General features: G+C 42.0%; 1 protein-coding gene across 4 annotated transcripts in view; it reads left to right on the top strand.

Moving 5' to 3' along the window:
• The window catches only part of FHIT (fragile histidine triad diadenosine triphosphatase), a 1035351-nt gene that overhangs the window by 33000 nt on the left and 986919 nt on the right, over nt 1-15432 (top strand). The window lies entirely within an intron of this gene.

Raw genomic sequence — 15432 nt, 5'->3', positions numbered from 1 at the left:
CAATGGAAAAATGATTAGAATTTCATATGAGGATTGCCTAGAGAAACTGACACTTTAAAACATGGTTTGAATCTGGCTTTGTGTTGTAGCTGTTCTCCATTCGGCCGTCGGAGTGCTTGGTTTTCTCGAGTCTGAATGCTCAGTGTCTCTGTGTGGAGAAACAGCGCTGGACCTGCGCAAGCAGTTTAGGGGATTATCTGGGGGGAAAGGCAACGTAAAGAGGAGAAGACAGAGAATAAAGTTGCATTGCAGAGGATGGTACGACAAGAGTTGTTAGGACTATAGAGTCAAAAAACCCCTGCATCCATTCACCAAAATCATTAACACTTTGGCAAGCCAGTGTCTCTCTTGGGCTACAATCCCAAAGCACACTTTGGCAGGAAAAAAAAAGTCTGACTTCCAAGTTAAAAAAAAGAAATGTAATTAAGATCAGGTTGTTCGTCTCTTAAGAGCATCGAGAATCCATTTATGGCTTCTCACATATGGCCTTATTGCGTCAACAGTTGCATTCCCTCTCCATCAGGCTGTGCGCACTGACTAGTTATTACCACTACAATGAAGATTTTGCTAGCACATAATTTCACTGATTCATTCTGAACTCACCACGGCAAGAAATAATCCTGAATGCCTTCGCCTTACTGCCGAGGCTTCACCAGATGCTGTTGTACCAGTAAAGTTTCATTGCTGAGCAACTGTAGTATATGGAGCCATCTGGGGCTGCACCATGTAGATTGCTTGAAGTAGGGAAGCAGCAGAATTCTAGTTTCCTTCTGCCTGCCTGCTGGGCAGGAATCTCCTGGGGGTGCTGTGGAGCAAGGTGACCCAACCTTTTAAAATAAAACAATATTCATTTTATCGATTTTTATTTAAAGTATTTATTGGCTGCACGTCATCAGATTTCTGTTCTGCATACAAAATTGAAAATAATTCAAAAAACACAAATGCATGGTTTTTTATTTTTAAAAAAGTCCAGTGGTGAAATAAATTGTAGAAGAAGCTAAAACACAACACAGCTAAGTAAGAAAAGCACTTACCACCAAAACTAAATAAAAAATGCAAACAGGGAAATCTCAGCCTGGTGCTGGAAAGATAGTAATGTTGGGATTGGATGTAGCTCTTTAGGGAAGAGTTCTAAAGTTGGGACAACACCGCAGAGAAGTGCCTCCGCAGTAGCATAATTCCATTTATTTCATTTATCTCCCACTTTTTCTCCAAAGAGCTCAAGGTGGTGTACATAGTTCTTCCAAATCCACATAGCATTTGTTGTTGTTTAGTCGTTTAGTCGTGTCCGACTCTTTGTGACCCCATGGACCAGAGCACGCCAGGCACTTCTGTCTTCCACTGCCTCCCGCAGTTTGGTCAGACTCATGTTTGTAGCTTCAAAGACACTATCCGACCATCTCGTCCTCTGTCGTCCCCTTCTCCGTGTGCCCTCCATCTTTCCCAACATCAGGGTCTTTTCCAGGGAGTCTTCTCTTCTCATGAGGTGGCCAAAGTATTGGAGCCTCAGCTTCACGATCTGTCCTTCCAGTGAGCACTCAGGGCTGATTTCCTTAAGAATGGATGCGTTTGATCTTCTTGCAGTCCATGGGACTCTCAAGAGTCTCCTCCAGCACCATAATTCAAAAGCATCGATTCTTCGGCAATCAGCCTTCTATATGGTCCAGCTCTCACTTCCATACATCACTACTGGGAAAACCATAGCTTTTACTATACGGACCTTTGTTGGCAAGGTGATGTCTCTACTTTTTAAGATGCTGTCTAGGTTGGTCATTGCTTTCCTCCCAAGAAGCAGGCGTCTCTTAATTTCGTGGCTGCTGTCACCATCTGCAGTGATCATGGAGCCCAAGAAAGTAAAATCTCTCACTGCCTCCATTTCTTCTCCTTCTATTTGCCAGGAGGTGATAGGACCAGTGGCCATGATCTTCGTTTTTTTGATGTTGAGCTTCAGACCATATTTTGCGCTCTCCTCTTTCACCCTCAATAAATTAATTCCTCCTCACTTTCTGCCATCAAGGTTGTGTCATCTGCATATCTGAGGTTGTTGATATTTCTTCCAGCAATCTTAATTCCGGCTAGGGATTCATCCAGCCCAGCCTTTCGCATGATGAATTCTGCATATAAGTTAAATAACCAGGGAGACAATATACAGCCTTGTCGTACTCCTTTCCCAATTTTGAACCAATCAGTTGTTCCATATCCAGTTCTAACTGTAGCTTCTTGCCCCACATAGAGATTTCTCAGGAGACAGGTGAGGTGATCAGGCACTCCCATTTCTTTAAGAACTTGCCATAGTTTGCTGTGGTCGACACAGTCAAAGGCTTTTGCATAGTCAATGAAGCAGAAGTAGATGTCTTTCTGGAACTCTCTAGCTTTCTCCATAATCCAGCACATGTTTGCAATTTGGTCTCTGGTTCCTCTGCCTCTTCTAAATCCAGCTTGCACTTCTGGGAGTTCTCGGTCCACATAGCATACCTCTGTTAAAAATGGTACTGGGAGAAGATCTCTGCAGAATATCTTAAGACTCTTGTTTTAGGGGGAGTGTATCAGGCTGGAAATTACTCACCAACAGTACAGGGGTTGTATCAAGTCTCAAGTTTGTTCATGCTTATCAGTTCCATAATTGTGCTCAAGGAGGTTGTGCACAGCCTCACATCTGTTTGATGTCCTTTGGCTACCAGTGACACCTCATCCTAAATCTCCGAATGACCTCTCCCTACCAGCAATTTCATGTAGATGCTAAATCTCATCGGAGAAAGAGTTGATCCCTGTGGGGCCCTGAAGCATAGCTGCCTAGGGATCAAGCAGTAATCTCCCAGTTCTACTTTCTAAAATCAGCCCTCAATTAGGAGGGGAGCCACTGCGACTGCATGACTTCAACACCCAATTTCAGAGAGCCTGCCCAGCACACTGCTGCCAATGGTATTGAAAACCACCATAAAAGTCTAGAAGAATCAACAAGGTCACACATCTCCTGTCTCTCTCCTAACAAAGGTTTATCCCACAGAGTGAGCAAGGCAGTTTCCAACACAAACCTGAAATCTGATTGAAAAAGATCTGTATGATCCAAGAGTAACTGGAGTTTCCCAGGGTTGTGTCTTAATTTGTTCCATTGGTTTCTTTTGTAAAAAATAATAATAGTTGAAATAGTCACAAAAGATAGCCATTATATATATATGATACATAGAAATAGTTATAAGTAAACTGAAGACAAGAGTGAAAATGCCTTTAAAATCTTGCGGTGCTTGCTGGTAAAAACAAAGGAAGTGCGAATCCTTTCAAATAATTCATATTTTCATTTGCCATCTCACAAATGAACGAATTCGGAGTTTAGCCGCTGGAGCCAAATGCCAAGTCTTTTGAAGCCTTTCATGAATCGTTAGCTGTTCAGACTCTCTTCATTTTATAGCCATTAAGTGGTGTGTGTTTTTTGCAGCTGTTAGTAGATTTCACACCAACTCAAAATGTAGGAACTGAACTCTGCAAGAACCCCAACAAGACACAAAGCAGGGGGGAAGCGCGTCAGTTATATTACCATCAAACTTCCCCTAAATGCGCATAGTGCCAAAGAGATTGTGGAACTTCAGTAGGCAGCGTTTCCCGTGATTTCTTACCCACCTTTCACCATAAGGTCACAGGGTGGATTACAACACAATATCCGGTTATAAAAAACCCACAAATAAAACAGATGCTGTTTTAAAAGCAAAGAAGAACAATATCAACTAAAAGACGAAGGTCCTACAACACAAAATTTCTTAATAGTCATTCTTCCACCTTTTAGATATTATTCAAAAGAAGTCCTCTCTGAGTCCAGCTTTCCTAGGCTAGAACTCCATGTTATAAGTGTTGGCAGAAACAAAGCGGCGCCTTTCTTTTCTTCTTTTTAGTGATGAACTAAGTCTGTTGTTCCGTTTTTAACATAATAAACATTAAAGCCACCGGGCAAGTGAAAGGTGTGATTCCAAAATAACTGATGGCAGTGAGGGAAAATTTTGGGAAGCATTTCCCTAAAGTTTGTAGAAGAGATGGGTTTTGTTTTAACTTTGAGACAATATAACAAAGTAAAAATAAATAAAAAAGCCAAAAGTATTTTGGAATTCAGTCACAAGAACATACCATGGGCATCTTCCTTCACATTAAGCTTTTGTGTTATTACTTCCAAACATGTGGCAGTATAATGAAGCATGGGTTCTAGAAAGTGTAAAAACCTTTACTGTATCATTTCTCTAAAAGAGCAGCCACAACTCTGCGTGGTTTATTGTCCCAGAAAATGCAAGGATCAAATCACAATTTCTCCAACGACTCTAGCATGATTGGGGTAGTTAAATTCACAAACATAAACATCAACCAAAGCAATATATTCATTTCCAGCACAGAAATCATTCGAGTCCAGGAAATTTCTAACACAGACTTTCTTAGATCACTGGCAATATCATTTATGGGGGATGTAATTGCATTGAAATGAGTCATCTGTTGTTTGTGTCGCATATATTCATAAGTATCTGACACACTTTCTTCCAGAAGTTTCAATAGGACTTGGCCATTACTAACTTTTGACATGCTGAGGTCAGAGCTATTGCATATACCTTTCTATACGATGCTTATGGAAAGGTGCCTATTTGCCATTCCAGGTATAGAGAGATTGGTGTAATTCTTGTCAACTGACTTTCTGGGTTTGCCTCCTGCTTCTCAGCATTTTTCCAGCATCACTTTCTCTTGTTCTTGATTCATATTTGTTTGTCATTTGTTTCCTCAACTTCAAAGGCTGGAGGAACATTTTGATAACTTCAGTTCCTCTTTTCCCTAGGTCCGGGGACTTCTCGAGTCTTGACATATTCAGTTGATTGACACATCTGGAATTCACTCTTGCCTTTGTACAGATGCTACCAGTGTTGTGGTTATTTAATTTATTCATTTATCTCATTCAGTTTATGAATTGCTTTCTATAAGACATTAGAAGGTTATTTAAGAATGAGTGAAGTTCCATGGTCAGAAATACTCAAAGGGAAGGGAGCCCAAGATGGATGGGAGTTTCTTAAAGGTGAAATATTGAAGGCACAAAGGCAGACAATTATAATAAGAAAGAAAAGTGGGAGGCACCTAAAGAAACCAGTGTGGCTGCATAAGGAGCTTACAGATGGAGTAAGCTTGTTTTCTCTTGCTCCAATGGATTCAAGTTATGAAAAAGGAAATTTCAACTGAGCATCAGGAAGAACAGTAAGAGCTGTTCAACAGTGGAACAGACCCACAAGAGTCCTTGGCACCTCCTTCCTTTGAGGTTTTAAAGCAGCGGTTGGCTGGCCATCTGCAATGCATGAGCCAGTTGAGATTCATACATTGCAGGGGGTTCGACTGGATGACCCTCAGAGGCCCTTCCAAGTCTACAATTCTATGATTTTTTTTTGGGGGGGGGGGCACAATTTCCTATATAAAAACAATTTCAAATCTAACAATACAGATGCAGGCTTGAATAAAACCTCTGTGTAAAAGGCTTGTTCAGAAATTAGGCGCTGAAAAGGCAGTAGAGGCAGTTTCTGTGTGATACAAAAAGGGATGGAACTGGAAAAAGGATGTGTCACCATGCCAAGGGCCCGAATCTTGCATCGTACAGAATGGTCCTCCCAAGGAGATGCTATCTGCAGGAAGCCATCTGGTGTGTTCTCTCACTTCCTACACTTGATTATTGCCATTTTCTTCTTGTTACTCTTCCTCTTTCTACTCTTAATTCCCTCCATCTTAGGTGCTTCTGCTTGTTTAAAGGTTTCTGCTCATTGTTCAAGCTTGCAGTTTAATAGGTTTCCACCCTGCCTTTCAAATAAAAATTACCAGGGTGGCTTACATACATTAAAAATACAATGCAATATATGAGCAACATAGCAGAGAAAAAAATAGATGGCAAACATCGGTCTTTTGTACCACGCTGTCGGTGGACTTCCCCTCTCTTCCTTTATTTAATTTCAGTTATCTACATGGTCTTGCACCTCTATGTATATTTATGTTGTTTTTGCTGTGCGCTCCTCCCTATACCCTTCATTCTACAGGCACTAAATTTAAGATTGCCTTCCTCCTGCTCCCACCATATGACTAGAATGCCCTTCAGCCTGACCTACCTCTGTTTTTACATTCAAGTAAAATGTTAAAACAGCTTGACCCCCCCTTTCCTTGTGCATTGGCATATTTATTTATCATATTTGTATGATAAAAAAATTGAAGACAAGATGGCTTACAAATCAAAATATGAACCGCAACTGAAATTAAAAGAGCGTTCCGAACAAAAAACCAAAACAAACTAAAAAGCCAGCCACAGAATCAGCATTGTAGAAACATCACCATAAAATAGCTTTGTTAGTTTTCTTACAGTTTTGTGCAGCACTTTGCACCGTGTAAGCCTCACTGATAAACAAAACAATGCTACTGGGGGAAGTGGAAAGAGAGGCACCTGCCTGTGTCATCTCAATTGTCCAGTCATTCATCTCCAGGGGAAACACATGTCTAGGTATTTGCTGTTTGCTAGTGTCCAACCAGATAGTCACTTGCAGGTCTTTCACATGACTAACACTGCAAAACAAATTTTGCTTTCCTAATGTTGAGTTTGCTTAGATCCTTGCACGCTCCAAGCTGTCTTCTGTCTTTGTTTGACTCTGCTCGATCTTGATCATCTACCAGTTTTGCCATGGAAAAGCAGTTCCTGTGGAGGAGGAATCTGGCATATGTGAAGAGGGAAACTCTTACGGCACTCAGTCATTGTTTGCATCCTCCTACCTACAAAACCACCCATGTGTGGATGAGCAAGCCTCTGTTAGCTGAGCTCCATCAACTCCATCTTCGCTGTCTAAGAATACAGATTGACAAAATAGCCCTGTTACAGGTTCCTCAAAGTTACCTAACTTGCAATTATTATTTTTTTAACTCGCCTACTTTTTACCCATAAGAAGGGGCCGTACTCAAGCAGACTACTAAAAAGATGTTGCAGATAGGCTAGAAACGTGATAGGTTGGTGGCCTGAGGCATGAAATGCTGTCTGCTGCCTCTGATCATTTGCTTAATTTCTATGCCAAATGTGTAGGACAGGACATCACACCCAGAAATGCAGTAGTCTGGCTCCAGAGTCACAGATTGCTCCATTCCTCTGCAGTCAAGCTGGGGGGTAGGGACTTCCCTTCTTTTCTAGCCAGGATAGAAGCCAAGCAGGTTGGCAGAAGAGGAACAAAGTACAGTCGTACCTCGGTAGTCGAACGCCTTGCGACTTGAACGTTTTGGTTCCCCAGTGCTGCAAACCTCGAAGTGAGTGTTGTGGTTTGTGAATGTTCTTTGGAACCTGAACGTCTGACATGGCTTCTGTGGCTTCCGATTGGCTGCAGGAGCTTCCTGCAGCCAATCGGAAGCCGGACCTTGGTTTCCAAACATTTGGGAAGTTGAACGGACTTCTGGAATGGATGTCGTTCGACTTCTGAGGTACCACTGTACTTTGCTTCATGTTCACGAGCCTGCTTGGCTATTGGCAAAACCTATTGGTGTTTCGCAACTTTCTGACTAGTTGCAGGACTTTAGCCAGACCTAGCAGAGTAAGCGCAGAATCCACGGAAGCAATTGGCGACTTGGCTGCAGACAGGTTAGATGAAGCAGGAACCAGGAACTTGTAGTTAGGTGTTTATTATATACAGTGGACTATTTACAGGAACAGAACACAGATCTTTAGCTTGCTCTCTCATAAACGACTCACAGCTCCTACACTGACACACAGAACTCGGAACCCTGAACTCCTGAACTACCAACTCACGAACTAACACATTCCAGTTAGTAGGCCATTAATTATCACTCCCTTGAGAGAGCTTGACCAATCAGGGAGCTGTCTCCATGCCTCTGTTATCACCAGGCAGACTTACTCCTTCCGATTGCCTTCTGACTGTCTGCCAAACCTTAATTGACTCTGTGTGAGTAGCTGCATGTACACAGTTTCCCAACATTGGCTTCCCTCCAGGCTGTATAGGGAGGGAAGACCCTTCCTCTGTGGCTAGGATGGAAACTGAGTGGGTTGATAAAGGAGAGACCCATTGTTCTGTGTCTCCTTTTGGCAGCACTCATGCTTGCCTGGAGGGAATTCCATGCTCTTGTATGCCCCCTGTAAATCTCCATTGTGCTTTCAGTTTCATCTGTACGATAGTTCTTTTTGTTTGTTTTTAAATAAAAGTCTTGTAGAGGTTACTTTCAGTGAGACTCGTGGTCTCTTCCAACGCTACAATTCTATGATTTACATGTATGCATGATTTCTTTTTAAATGGCCTTTATGTAGCCTGGAACTATGACACAGGTAGAGGTGGTGGTATTAACCTTTTACACCTGTGTCATAGCCCTGATGAAAATCCCTCCCAGCTGAAAGTGCTACTGATGATAGCAGCTTCTCTCATCAAGCAAATAGCTGCCAGATCGGGGTACTGATCTTTCTTGGCATGGTGGGCTAGTGTTGCTCCTCCCCTCCCCAATGCCATGCTGCTCTTCTGGATTGAAGAGCACGTACCCACACCCCACATGTGAGAAGATCAGTTTAAGCTAGTTTGGCCACAGACCATCTTGGAGACTTGGAGATTACAGACATACCTCGGGTTGCGAACGTGATCTGTGTGGGAGGCACGTTCGCAACCCGCAGCATTCGTAGCCTTAAGTGCTGTGTCTGCGCATGCGCGTGACACAATTTGGCACTTCTGCGCATGCGCATGATGTCATTTTGTGCTTCTGCGCATGCGCGAGCTCCGAAACTCGGAAGTAACCCATTCCAGTACTTCTGGGTTTGACACGGTCCACAACCCGAAAACGCGCAACCCGCATACCTTCGTAACCCGAGGTATGACTGTATAAGTATTTTAAATAAATTTCCCGTTGAAGCCATGTTTTTCTTCTTCTCTCCTTTTCTCTGGATCTTCTGTTTTTGAAAAGTGAAATTCCAGATCTGTGACCGCATTGAGGATGCCCAAGAGCAAATGTATGCTGCATCAATTTGACAATGTGCTTTTGGACTTGTAGAGAAATAGCTCAAAACATGTTTGCCAGGGCATGCCAAGAGGCTGCAGTTTGCTACACACGTCGCGGATATATTGTTTATTTAATATATAAGCATGCTGAGCAATGGAAGAAGGCATATAGCACTTTCCAAATGTATATCACGCATTCTTCTGAGTGAAAATTCCAGTGTGTATTTTTGGATAGGGAGACTTGTTGAAAACAAAGCAATAGGTGACTGAATCTGTTCTGTATTCTGCACCTCTAAGGGCGGCTAGGAAAGAGTTATCCTCTTAAGTGTTCGCGGCTGAAGGTTATAATGTAGACCTATGGTGTAGTATTTAATAAATTGTACTGATCAGCTGTTTACATCAAATTACCCTTGCTGTGAACAGATGCATGGTACGAATGTTGTATTCGCTACAAGAGTTTGCTTCTATCAAAACATAATGGAAACAAAACCTGTGAGATTAACTGGCACAGTTGGAGCAAATGTGTTTTTCCAAGTAAATCTTATCGGCATTACTTGCCTGTTTATTTTACAGAGTATGTTTCAGATACCCTTACATTGCATTTGTGCGTTGTTAGGAAATAATAATAATTCCGAGATGGGAGATTTGCTTGCTTGAAATGGCTTTTCTTGGAAATCTCTCCTATTGTTGCAAGAGTTTGTTTGCGGTGAAAGATACACATTTCTAATTGGGAGGAATAAGGTTTGGATTTTATTGACGATAATGTTTATCTTTATTTGCCAGGAGAATGTGGAAGGTTTAATTGCCCTGTGCGGCTGGGGGGGGGGGGTGGGGTGGCGGTGGAAACTCCGATAGCAGATGCAAGGAAGATGCTCAACGTCATGACCCACTAGGGAACTGTTTGGAGTGAAAAGCACTTGATATCACTGGAGAAAACCTATGGAATCTGTCACTCATGTTGGCATTACCATTCCTGCAATCCCTGGGCTCGCGGGAGGATTCTTCTAACACTTGTCACAGTTTGATTTTGAACCTAGATATGAAGCTAATAGTTTCTAACGGTTTTTCAAGTGCCACTGAATCAAATTACTGAAGTAGAAAGGAACGGTTGACATTCTGCTTTAAAGTGACCGTAAGTTTGACCCAGTTCTACTGCAGTGGTGTCATCACAATTGTATCTCATTGCTGTAGGTTCTCGGATGCTGACAGGCGGAACAAGTTGCTTTAGCTCGCAGTGCTCAGCTGTCATACAGAACAGCTTGCAGATCCTTACGTGAATGAAATGTGCAGGGAGTTCCTTCCTCCCTCTCTCTTTCTCTCTTTCTCTCTCTCTCTGTCTCCCCGGTGCTCACTTTCTAGGCTACCAGTGAAACTGTATGTGCGTGGAAGGCAAAATAGGCAGGAGGAAGAGGAAGAAGAAGTTCATTTGAGAAATTTGGTTTTGGCTTCAGGGATGCAAGTGTGTGCCTTTCTCTAGTAGGCTCGACGTTTTGTGAGGTTTAATAAAGAAGGCTTGGAGCTACCCAGGAAGCTCATTTGGGGAGAAGGACCTTGATTATTTTTACACTGTCTGAGCAGACAGATGAGACGCTGTCACCTTTTGTCTTGCTCTTGTTAGCGTCTCACACAGTTGAACAGAGGCCAAGGATGCTGACTTCTCATATTTATTGAATGATTGCCACATACTTGAAACGAGGACAGCAGAGATTCCCACACACCATGACACTAATTCATAAATAGATAGGAACAAAATAACTAGGCAATTATATATATATATTTGATTTTCAAAAATATAAACATACAACATAAAGCACTACAAAATCCAAATATCGAGATTACTCTGAATCTCCTGACTTCCCCACATCCTTCCCAGGGGTCCTTTTGATTCTATTTTCAACTGCATATCAGTACTTCTCCAATTTTTCATCTTCCTAAGTTATCTAAACGTTCTGTTACACTAGAAGTGTATTTAAAGTAGGCAATTTTTTCAAAGTGGCAGGATCAAATGCCAATTATGGAATGAAGCAAAATTAGAACCCGTTGTTCCAAAATTTGAATTCATCCAGATTGCATTATTTGGAAGCATTGATTTTTTAAAAGAATATATATATTTTTTTAAGGAACACCAATGAAAGCTCAGTGAAGAAATAAAAAAAGAACAACTTAGTAATATTAAAACAAAAAACAAAAAACAACCCAAGCAAAATCAAACCACAAAGTGGTGGATAAAATCCAGAGAGGTTAGGGGCACAGTGCTGGCTAGTCTTTGTAGGAGTGCAGGTTGTATTCTTCTGCTAGAGGCCAAGCTGGCATACATGCCCTGTGCGGTTCTATCTGCAAGCTCTTAGCCAATCTACACAGTAAGAAAGAATCCAAAAGGCTAAGGCAGAATAAATGCGAAGGGGAGAAGGCAGACAGAGAAAAGGGATGGGGAACAGAAGGTGGTGCACAACTTAAGTTTCAGGACTAAATTAGGGCCATGATTTTCAACAGGGCTACTCTGAGTAAAAACTTGGATGAGTGCCACCTGCAGACTGTAGTAACATTTTGTTTCCTATGATTTATGTTGAACTGCAAATTCCAGTAACATTTACAGTCGCATTTACAAGACTGAGATTCTTGAGACTTGTAACTAGAGCCCTTGAAGGATTCCATCCTTGAATGGTAAAACCACTTAAGATTGCAAACCACATTTTGGAAAGCCCCAAAATGCACCGACTTGGATTGCAAAGACCAATCTGTGTTTATCCATTGTAGGCTAGGTCCTGATAATGGCAAACTCAGTTGTTAGGGATCTCCTAAGAACCCTCAGCACCCTTAGCAAACTGCAGTTCCCAGGATTTTTAAAAAAGTGGTATGATACTGCTGTAAATGTATAGTGTGGATGGGGTCTTTGTTCCTCTGTCCTCTTCCTCCTCTTCCTCCTCCTCCAGCTGCTCTGTTCTTTCCCTTTCCACTCAGTTTCCTCCCTCTGCTAGTTTTCCGAATTTCATGCTCCTGAATTATGAAGCTGCCCCTCCCCACGCTTTAGGTTTCTTTTTTCTTTGGTTTTGTTCTTGTGTGTTTTTTAAAGGTACATAGATCACGAAATGGTACCAAGGTCAAATTCTGCTGAGTAAGCACGATTGAGCAAGATTGCAGGTGGATGGGTAAAAATCATTGATCATTGAAGCCCAGACTGAAAGCATTGTAGGTGGATTGTACTGAAGTTACATGGAAGCACCACACTCCTGCTATCCTTATGAAGCCAATTGTCTTTTGTAAGCTCCTTTGGCTTGGGAAGGTTGTACGCTGAAAGCTCCCAAGTGCTTTAAAGGAACATAATAAAAAATGTGCAATCATTTTTAAAGCAGGAAGAAATGTACACAACAATAACTTCGTAAGAAAGCACAGGAAATGCTTAGAGGTACTTTGAAAATTAAATTTCTGTAAACACAATTAATAGTTGTGCCTTCACAGAGGAGGCGGCGCTTTAACATCCTCTGACAATTCTGGGTGCAGCGTGCGCAGGTTCGTTTCTAGCCGTGTGGTGTGTGTGTTTTAAGGGGGGCTCTAGTAGTCATTCAAGTCATGACTTTGTTAGAGTATGAGAAGCCTTTAAAATCACTTAGTAGAATAAAACTCCCAAGTACTGTAACTGTCAGATTGCTTTATCTAATTTATGGAATGGAGGCAAAGGAATAAACAATAACACTCCATTTAGAGTTATTAGATTAGCCGTTATAGAAACCACAGAAAGTACATAAGCCTTTACTTTATGTTCACTTGAATTTGGCTATTAAGCTTTGATGGAACTTTCATTTAACCAAATGCCTTTGTTTACAACAATAAACTGGTTAACTCTGATTTCCCTCCTAAATTAAATATGGCAACATCAATATTTGCCTACCTCATTGGCCCTTAAGTTTGTGCAATCAGTTCAATTAGGGGGGGTCTGATTCTGCAGAGATTTATGTCTGCGTTGTTTACCACTAAGGAGGCTTCTTGCCCATGAGAACGGCACAATAGGTGCCACCCAAATCTTCAGCCCGCTGTTGATTTGCATCTTTTCTTCTTGTACTGTTTAGCTCAGAGGTGGAGAACCTGGCGCTCCCAAGGTCCATTTGGACTTCCAAATCCCCATTAGCCCCAGCGACTGTGGCCAAAAGTCAAAGGTGACAACAGCTGCTGGAAGCTCCCCATCCCTGATCTCGTACAAGGCACTCCAGGCATTTAATACAGTGATACAGACAGTGCAACAGACAATACAAATGGAAAAGGGGGGGATAAGGAAAGAGAAAAATAAGCTTTGTTAGAGAGTTCTGGGACGGAAGGTACTGAATGGCAGCTAGCCCAAGCCGAGCCCTTTAACTGCCACTAAATGGAATGGCGTGGAAATTAAAAAATCCGACATAGGGCTGTGGTTGCGGCACCAACAATGCCTGCATACACACCATACATTTTAGGCACTCCCTGAAAGAATCCTGGAAACTGTAGTTTACCCGTAACAGAGCTGCAATTCCCAGCACCCTTAACAAAGCACAGTGTCCAGGGTTCTGGTCTCTCTGTGTGTGCTTTAAACATATTGTTTGTATGCAGCCCCCATGCTTATTTTTCAGTGGAATGTTGTTATACCCGAAATTAAAACAGAAACAACTTGTTGTCTTTGAAAATGAAGTTACAGCTTGATACTCGGTGAGAGGAACTGAGATCAAGCTGGTTTCAGACAACCGCAAGTGCTCTCACATGTATGAACGGGTCTGGTGCTTTGGCTTTGACTGGCAAACTTGCACAATGCTGTAGTGTAGAGGGATTCATGGAGAAACAAAAGATGATACTGATTGGTTTATGTTTATTTGGATGAGGTTGGGTGGCCATCTCTCACAGATGATTTAGTTGAGATTCCCACATCGCAGGGAAGTAGACTAGATGACACCTCAGGGACCCTACCAATTCTCCAATTCTATGATTCTTTTTCTTTTATTAGCTGTCGCCTGGAGGAACCTAGACCCCCTGTAACTCATATGTCTTTTTGGCTTCGTAATTTAACTTAACATGCTTCTATTATTTTCTGCCATACACACATCATGACTGTGTTTTGCATGACTGTATCGAGTGGCCAAAACCCATTATTTGTTGTTTGCATTGTTTCACGTTATTCTGAATAAAAATTATATTATAAAAAAGGGAAGAAAATGAAGTTAAATTACTTTAACCCAGACTTGGCTGAGATGCTCTGGCCGCTTAATATTCAGAGTAAATCTGTTTTTATCTAGCTGCATTCATCTTCGAATCTGAAGGGCTTTGTGCATGCTTCCATAATCAAATAGAACAATAAGTCTGTGTGAAGGAGAGTGAATACGCTACAGAATGCAGGTAAATGCTCATAGATATTTTGATTTGAGACTCGGCCAGCACATCAGAGGATGCTCCAGTGAAAGGCATTCAAATTTTTATCTTAACGGGAACCAGATGAGACACGGCTCAAATTGAATATGCCACCCCTACTAAACTTGTATACAGCACTGCCACCAGCTGTCTTCAAAACACACATTAATTCCGTATTGCTCTGGAGCCCGCAAATACGGCTGTAGCAGAGTTATTTGTTATGAGAACTTGCTGGTGTGCAAACTCTACAGTACTCCAGAGTTTAAATCTTTTGCGTGTATATTGAAGTTCCAGGGTTTAGCACAGAGTTTAGGGGGCATATTTTGAGTGCTTAAGGCTCCTGCAGGTCATGAGCCTAAGGCCGTGCTTGAGGATTTTCAGTGTTCTTTGCACTATCTCTTGGTTTTAGAAAAATGGTGAAATCTACATTCTTTCCCTTACTTCACGTGTCAGTGATACTACCTCTTTCCACTTTAGACAACCTTTGACTGGAAACTGGCATAAAAAGTCACCAAGTCACTTATTCCCCTTGTTTTTCTCTAGATGTAATATGCTACAAATATTATCCCACACCTTTTGTTCTTCCCTTCTTCCTGCCACTGACTCAGTTTAGATAGGAGACCAAACCAGGATTTGCCCAAACCATAGTTAAGGGCCCACGCCAGGGGTCAGCTGACTTTTTCAGCAAGGGGTCGGTCTACTGTCCCTCAGACCTTGTGGGGGGCCGGACTATATTTTTTTGGGGGGAGGGGAATGAACAAATTCCTATGCCCCACAAATAACCCAGAGATGCATTTTAAATTAAAGCACACATTCTACTCATGTAAAAACACGCTGATTCCCAGACCGTCCGCGGGCCAGATTTAGAAGGTGATTGTGTCGGATCCAGCCCCTGGGCCTTAGTTTGCCTACCCATGGCTCACATTGTCGACTTGAGCTTTCAAATGTAGAGCAACCAAACAATGTTTCATTGCTGGTTGTGTCTCTTTATTTTCTATCTGTTCATCATTGGCCCTCAAGTCCTGGTTGTGGGTTTCCGATGAGGCTGTCTGGTTGGCAGGATGCTGGAATAGATGCAAAGAGCGTTTTAAGGTAG

The sequence above is a fragment of the Podarcis tiliguerta genome, assembly GCF_965153285.1.
Source record: "Podarcis tiliguerta genome assembly, chromosome: 2".
Taxonomy (NCBI): Eukaryota; Metazoa; Chordata; class Lepidosauria; order Squamata; family Lacertidae; genus Podarcis; species Podarcis tiliguerta.
The sequence above is the reverse complement of the archived record's forward strand: the minus strand, read 5'-3'. Positions and strand labels throughout refer to the sequence as shown.